Below are 8,640 nucleotides of genomic sequence, written 5' to 3'. Positions count from 1 at the left end.
TTAACAACTTTAACCCTGTAGTAATTAATTTTTATTTATTTATTTATTTATTTCATATTTGCAGACTAAAAATTTACAGGTCACAAGGTGTCAATTAACTACTATGGCCCGCGGAAAAAACGTAAAATTTATTCTGGCCCATGTTATAAAAAAGGTTGCCCACCCTTGATCTAAGGTATAGAAATTACTTGAACTCAAAACTATTTTGAAGTGAAATATTTTTGCTGGTTTGAAAAGTGATGTCTCTATTTTAATTTAATTTAAAATATATGCTCTCCATCTTAAATTAGTAGCGACTTGCCCTTGTACTGTATATCATAATTTTCCTATGACAATAGAATCATGCCGGTCATCTAACATCTTCAGGGGGAGAATATTTAAATTGAAATAACATGTCTTACGGTTAGCACTGGACGTTCTTATATAATTAATAAGGGATTCCTATCTATACTCTTTTCAAATCTGCTCTCGACTTTCATCTAACTCCGTTCTCTAGATTAAGAAAAGACAGACGAACGGACAGGCAGACGTAAGGCAGTGAAAATTTATAGGTCTACAACTTCCTCAAATTGCAGTCCAATAAATATTGATAAATATTGTGTAACTGATGAAAATTAACATATAGAAAGTATTATATTACTTTTATTAAAAAGGTAACGTTTTATTCACTTTTGTTCAGACACTTTATCAATCTCACACTTAAAATTTTTATAGGCTACAAACTTTAAAAATCAATTAATTTAAATAATATGCATATTTTTAGTAGTTCAAAAAACGAATATATTATTGGTTTTAAATCAAATTATTTTTAAAATTTTACTCGTATCTTTAACGAATTGTCAGTATCTTTTGTCTTTTAATTTTAAAATTCTTACAAAAGTATTAGACTTTCAATATATATAAATGATTTCATGTTACTCTGCCTAGAAGACTATCTTGTTTTTATTATTTTTCTTATTTCTTAAATGTTAAAATGTACAATTTATGCTCAAGATATATTCATTCGTTAATCTGAAGTTTTAATTACTTTTAAAAAATCAAATTTTCAAAAATATTCCCTCAAAATTGATGAATAAACTTTATGGGTTAATTGTACATAAATAACCCCTGTTTTTTTGCCTGGACGAAGTTTTAAGTTTATTATATAGGGGAGATCGGGGCAAGATCGGCATGTTAAGCTTTACTTAAATTTTGTGTAATAAATACTGCTGTAAACTGAANTTCATTACGTATATACAACATTAACGGCTTCGGAAGACGATAGAATTCTTTAATTAAAACGGATATAATTTAACTGTAAATCATTATCTCGAAGCAAAAAGTGAAATCCACGATGTCGAATGTTAATATTCTCTTTTTATTATTGCTGACGAAGTAATATAATATATGAACTTAAAAAGTTAAGAGGTACTGTACAGTACATTTAAAAGTTAAGAGGTACTGTACAGTACATTTAAAAGTTAAGAGGTACTGTACAGTACATTTCATAATAATAGAACAATAAACTTAAGAACAGTTCTATTGTTGTTTATTAACTTCTAAAATACATCAAGACTAATATCTACATAGCACGTAGACACTAGACCAAGTGTATCAAAGAGATAGCACACACGTAACTTGTACACAAGATTACCGTACAACAGAAGAAGAGGTCATCTCTATAAGAATGAAGGGGATTATACAACATATTCATCACTAACTAGTGACGACAATATTTGTACCTCAACATCTACAACTGTATTTACATCTTACAAAATTATTGATAAAGGAAAGCAATTCTGATATTTAACCAATTGTATCGATAATGGTCGAAGGCTTCGTCCAAGCTCCATTGAAACATCATGAATATAAAAGATCATTTGCAATTTTTCCATTAATTCTACTCTACCTGAGAGAATTGTGAAACAATCATCAAACTTCCTCTAAATGAAAAAGCTTCTCATTTTTCAAGGTAGACATATTACCATATATTTTTATATAGGTGATTATTTTCAGTTCTTTAAAACTATTTTTTTACATTAAAAGGAGTCCATTACTAGAACGATAACACTATCCATTTATTTTAATTATATTTTATGTACAGTACTTTATACTGATATCATTCAAACTTATGTTTGGATTAAAATTCACTAAGTCAACTTCTTATCAGCATCATAACTCATATTTATTTAATTAAAAACATTGAAATATCTTTATTAGCTAATACCTTCAGGAAATTAAAGTTTCTGTAGATATTAACTAAAAATAGAAATTATAATAGACTCACTCTACATTAAAATGAACTATTTTCAAATTTAAATTATTTAATTACAAAGATATTTCGCTGGAAACCGATAAAATCATAGAATTCTTATCACTGGAAACATTATCGATTGACCTTGATTTCTTTCTCTCTTTCTGGAAGATATTAGCTAAACTAATGACTATAATCTATATATAGATATTCTAGGTCATTACGGTTGGGGATTTTCTTGCAGTTTTTCTATCTTCCTTCTTCATCTATAGATTATGGTTAACCACGCATCGATAGATTTATTATCGCGATTTGTTATCAATTAATGGAGCGCTATTTTTTCTTTATTGTTCACTTAGCAAAATTAGAAAAATATTATTAATTTTAGATGGGTATTATTTGTTTTCATTCATTTTATACAACTGTTACAAAATTTAGATTAAATTTCTGAAAATTGAGTTTTAACTGTATAATGCCACACAAAGATCACTATAAAATGATGAATTTGGCATTTAATATTATTATATGACACTTCATACAATTAAAATAGAAAATTGATATTAATTCCCTACATTACTTGAGATTATTGATAGTGAGTTATACGAAACATAAGATACAGCCTGGTTCAAAGTTTTTTAGTCGATACCTAGTATTTTCGTTATTATTATTGATAAATTACCAATATTATTTATACCTAAAAGAATAATTTAAAAAATTGTATTTCATAAATTACTGGAGAAATCTAGAAAAGCTACGCTAAGAGTTTATAAGAGAAAAATTATCATTTCTTTTATTATGTTGCGCAATTAAAAATTGAATAATTAGTATTATAATTAATTTTATTTAAATTATTTTAAAAAATTGCTAGTAAAATCAGTTATTTTAGTCAAAAGTATTCTCTTTAAATATTTTTGTTTGAAAATTTTTTTATTTTTCAAACAAAAATCAATATAAGAAAATCATTATAATTTTTTATTGTAACAACACTTTTGGCAAGACCGATTAAATAAAAACCAAGATAAATATTTTTCATTAAAATTCCAACGAAGGTATTTTCTTTTTACATAATAAATGAACTAGTATTTTTTTTGTTTGTTATTTTTTTATTTTAAGATAAAAATTGCTGGATACTTTACCCTTATACGATATATACAGGCCAATAACAAAGAAGTTCGACCATATGTTTTATTTGCAAAACTTTCGCAAAAATTTATACGTAACAAATGTAATCACATTAAAATATTTTAAATGACGAAAGAATCGCTACGATGACATTTTCATCCGTATATTAATGCCTCCAAGTTATTAAATATTACATAGAATTCCGACAATGGCCATTGACGCTTGGCAGGTTACCATTGCTAACATCACTGTGAAGATAAATAATATTCTTTAGACGGCTTGTCATAGAATTTACGAGCTTCCCAAGCTTTCAGCCGCTCAGTTTTTCCAATTCTTCAGATAATACTGATCCAGACTTCTTGGCAGTCTCCTCGCTATCTTTCTCTTCAGAATCCTCCAAACGTTCTCGATAGGCGAGAGATCAGGAAATCTATTGTGAGCTCTTCCGATAATTCAACGAAAGCGATACAGAACTTCCTCGGCAAAAGGCACTTAACGAACCTTAGACAAATCGCCCTTTTCTGCTCCACGTTAACGTGGAGCAGAAAATGTATGTTTCTTGCTCCACGCTGGAAGTATGTTTCGTTTCGGGTAATTGGTTGAAATGCGTCTGGGTTCCATTTTATCGATGATTATTACGCTTTAACCAATCACAATTTAGTTAACATTGTTAGCAGAATTTTATGCGTGAAAATACGTCATTAAACAATGCACACATAACTTTTAAATACTGTATTTATATTCAAATCTGCGATTTTAATTGATATATATGCAAATAAAATAAATATTTTCATGATAATGTATATAATATAGCTATTTTTTCATTTAAATCTTAACAATAAATGAGTTATTCATAAATAAATATTTAATTAGCATTTTCAAACTTACTTTTATTTCTACAGAAAGAGCATTTTTCTTATAACACTGGCTCTTGTTTATCTTGTAGTTCATTACGTATATACAACATTAACGGCTTCGGAAGACGATAGAATTCTTTAATTAAAACGGATATAATTTAACTGTAAATCATTATCTCGAAGCAAAAAGTGAAATCCACGATGTCGAATGTTAATATTCTCTTTTTATTATTGCTGACGAAGTAATATTAGCCTTACTTCTGAAGTTATCATGTTATTTTTACTTTCGTTATGTTGCTAACAGCAGCTCGAGAATGACCGATAAGAGAAGCTTACTTATCGCAAGTGGCTACCGAAACAGAAAATTAAACGTACTGTATATCACAGAACAGAATTTTCATAGTTGATTAAATGCCAACCACGTGGTTCTGATAAAGACTAGACTTTGTAGCATTCGTTAGTATAACGATATGACAGAATACGTCTATGGACTTCCCGCTGGCCACAATACTATCTTTATTCGATTGTAGCGAATCCATGTCTTTGTTATCAGTACAGTAGAACCCCGTTAAGAAATTTTTGAAGGGTCTACTGTAAAAACACTTCTTAGGCGGGAATACCTCTTACGCAGGAATTGTAAAAAAATTACTTTTTATTTGTATATTGAATTTTTTTCAATATCAACGTAAAATAACAGAGCACAGTATAACATAGTAGAATAGTAAGATGCACTGACTAGAGCAAGTGCATAAGTGTCTGGTGCCGATATGACATGTCAACAGTTAATGCATAGCACCAGTTAGGGAGTATGATCAAAATAATAAGACCCCAGAAAATTAGCGACCACCTGACGTGTGTAGCTGTTTGATATACAACATGGTAAAATATCTAGAGTTACTTTATTAAAACTTTACTTTATTAAAACTGTCTTCATAAGTGATAAATTTATGGAGAGGAATATATTTCAATTTGTCTTCAAAATAAATTTCTTAAATGGGTAAAATATCGTCAACGGGCCCGATATTTTGGAATTTCTTATACAAGAAAACTTGTTATGCGGGACACGCATCTTAGGATGTAAACAGGTGCTGGGACTGAAAAATTTGAACTTCTTTATGCAGGAACTTCTTAAACGGGTTGTATTGTACCAAGTACTGTACTTGTTATCTTGCTGGAATAGGAATGGACGATTCCGGAATAACAACATTTTAAAAAGAAAGAAGGCTGATTTTCAAAACGTGAACATAATCTTGGATTTTGATGACTTCATCAAAAAAATATAGTTTACCTATACCGTAAGCAGAAATAATACCCATTCAGGACTGAACACGAGCAACATTCTGAGGTGATTGCTTCTGTCCAATTCATTTTTTACCAATATTTCTGAAATAAATCTGGAAGATCGATTTATAAGATTCTCTATAGAAGTTTGTTCAGTGGAGCTGCTGTCTTGTTCATCTAAAGCGACTTCACTCGTTTTACTTAGTCAGGTAAGGTTTCCTCCCTGCATAGTACAGCCGGTAGCCGTGATGTTTTATATACTTCTAACTATACGTTCAGAACTGTCTTGTTTAAAGTGTTCTTTGATCCCTAGTTTTGTAATCCCTGCAACTGACTGATACCGATTTTTTCTAAGCTAACACCGAAACACGTGGCAGTCCCTTCTATTGAAAACACGCTTTCTACGTTTGGCATTGTTAGGATACAGGATTCCAGTCTGTCTATATTTCTGAAGAATACAATGAATAGTTGTTTTGGTATTTTAAAATCCAACGAAATTTTCCGCTCCGGGAAGTTGTTCTCTCATCGAAGGGATGCACCTCCGGCAATGATATTAACAGGTTTTCTCCGTGGCAATTTGTACTGGAAATGATTAGGTTAGGATGTAACGTACAGAAATCCTTCTTGGCACAGCATATCTATAGAATGATTTCAGTTTTAAAAGAACATATGGTAATCTTCCCTTCTTAGTTTCCAGTTGTTAAACGATCGAACTTTTTTGTTGCTGATCTCCGTACCTCTATGAAAATTCTCGAAAAATATGTTTTTTTTTTTTTTAATTTAGAAATTTTTAGAAAATTAAATAAAATATTATTTTGTATGTTTAAAATTTTGCTGGATGTACAATTTTCAATAAATAAAAAGACAGTCAATTCCAGAAAATTTTTTGTTAAAACTTTGGTCGATCACCTTTTATTTCCGTTAAAATTCCAGGATAAACTTCAGCAACCGGACCTTCCTTTTTAGGCTACACGGTTGCCTATAAACAGTCCTTTAAAATACAGAAATAATCCAATAAAACCTTGTAAAAAAGTTGTAAAAAATTGGAGTTGGTGATTTTTCGACGTCTTTAGGTTTTCATCCTTCTTCCATTCGGGAGTTTCGGACTTATATTGTTTCTGAAATTCTCCTGGATGCTGGAATTGGAGGACAGATTATATGCGCTTTCTTCGATGGTATTCAAGGTACAATGAAGAGAGGCTTTCCTGATGATGTCCACACTTACTCAGCCATTTTTGGAAATCTTTTATCGGCGACTGCAACTGGATGTTTAATAGGTCCTTTCTTAGGTCAAATATTCAGTCGATACTATGGATATGCTACTGCTACTTTCTTCGCTGCGGTGGTAGAGTTTGTTATTACAACTATCGTTTGGGCTTATATTTTTACTCAAGGAATGCGCTGTTAAATGTAAATTGTCCTTCTTCTCCTCCTGGCGGCGAATTATTACAAAAAATTTTTTTATGTTTAAAATTTCGCTGGATGTACAATTTTCAATAAATAAAAAGACAGTCAATTCCAAAAAATTTGGAATTGACTGTCTTTTTATCCTTCTGTGGAAGGATGAAAACCTAAAGACGTCGAAAGATCACCAACTCCAATTTTTTACAACTTTTTTACAAGGTTTTATTGGATTATTTCTGTATTTTAAAGGACTGTTTATAGGCAACCGTGTAGCCTAAAAAGGAAGGTCCGGTTGCTGAAGTTTATCCTGGAATTTTAACGGAAATAAAAGGTGATCGACCAAAGTTTTAACAAAAAATTTTCTGGAATTGACTGTCTTTTTATTTATTGAAAATTGTACATCCAGCGAAATTTTAAACATAAAAAAATTTTTTGTAATAATTCGCCGCCAGGAGGAGAAGAAGGACAATTTACATTTAACAGCGCATTCCTTGAGTAAAAATATAAGCCCAAACGATAGTTGTAATAACAAACTCTACCACCGCAGCGAAGAAAGTAGCAGTAGCATATCCATAGTATCGACTGAATATTTGACCTAAGAAAGGACCTATTAAACATCCAGTTGCAGTCGCCGATAAAAGATTTCCAAAAATGGCTGAGTAAGTGTGGACATCATCAGGAAAGCCTCTCTTCATTGTACCTTGAATACCATCGAAGAAAGCGCATATAATCTGTCCTCCAATTCCAGCATCCAGGAGAATTTCAGAAACAATATAAGTCCGAAACTCCCGAATGGAAGAAGGATGAAAACCTAAAGACGTCGAAAAATCACCAACTCCAATTTTTTACAACTTTTTTACAAGGTTTTATTGGATTATTTCTGTATTTTAAAGGACTGTTTATAGGCAACCGTGTAGCCTAAAAAGGAAGGTCCGGTTGCTGAAGTTTATCCTGGAATTTTAACGGAAATAAAAGGTGATCGACCAAAGTTTTAACAAAAAATTTTCTGGAATTGACTGTCTTTTTATTTATTGAAAATTGTACATCCAGCGAAATTTTAAACATAAAAAAATTTTTTGTAATAATTCGCCGCCAGGAGGAGAAGAAGGACAATTTACATTTAACAGCGCATTCCTTGAGTAAAAATATAAGCCCAAACGATAGTTGTAATAACAAACTCTACCACCGCAGCGAAGAAAGTAGCAGTAGCATATCCATAGTATCGACTGAATATTTGACCTAAGAAAGGACCTATTAAACATCCAGTTGCAGTCGCCGATAAAAGATTTCCAAAAATGGCTGAGTAAGTGTGGACATCATCAGGAAAGCCTCTCTTCATTGTACCTTGAATACCATCGAAGAAAGCGCATATAATCTGTCCTCCAATTCCAGCATCCAGGAGAATTTCAGAAACAATATAAGTCCGAAACTCCCGAATGGAAGAAGGATGAAAACCTAAAGACGTCGAAAAATCACCAACTCCAATTTTTTACAACTTTTTTACAAGGTTTTATTGGATTATTTCTGTATTTTAAAGGACTGTTTATAGGCGACCGTGTAGCCTAAAAAGGAAGGTCCGGTTGCTGAAGTTTATCCTGGAATTTTAACGGAAATAAAAGGTGATCGACCAAAGTTTTAACAAAAATTTTTTGGAATTGACTGTCTTTTTATTTATTGAAAAAGATATTTATCTTAATTATGAAAATATAGTAGATTGTTTTTTAATTTTTGGAACCTAACCCT

This window comes from Centruroides sculpturatus, unplaced genomic scaffold (genome assembly GCF_000671375.1).
Source record: "Centruroides sculpturatus isolate CEXI.00-Female unplaced genomic scaffold, Cexi_2.0 scaffold906, whole genome shotgun sequence".
Taxonomy (NCBI): domain Eukaryota; kingdom Metazoa; phylum Arthropoda; class Arachnida; order Scorpiones; family Buthidae; genus Centruroides; species Centruroides sculpturatus.
The sequence above is the reverse complement of the archived record's forward strand: the minus strand, read 5'-3'. Positions refer to the sequence as shown.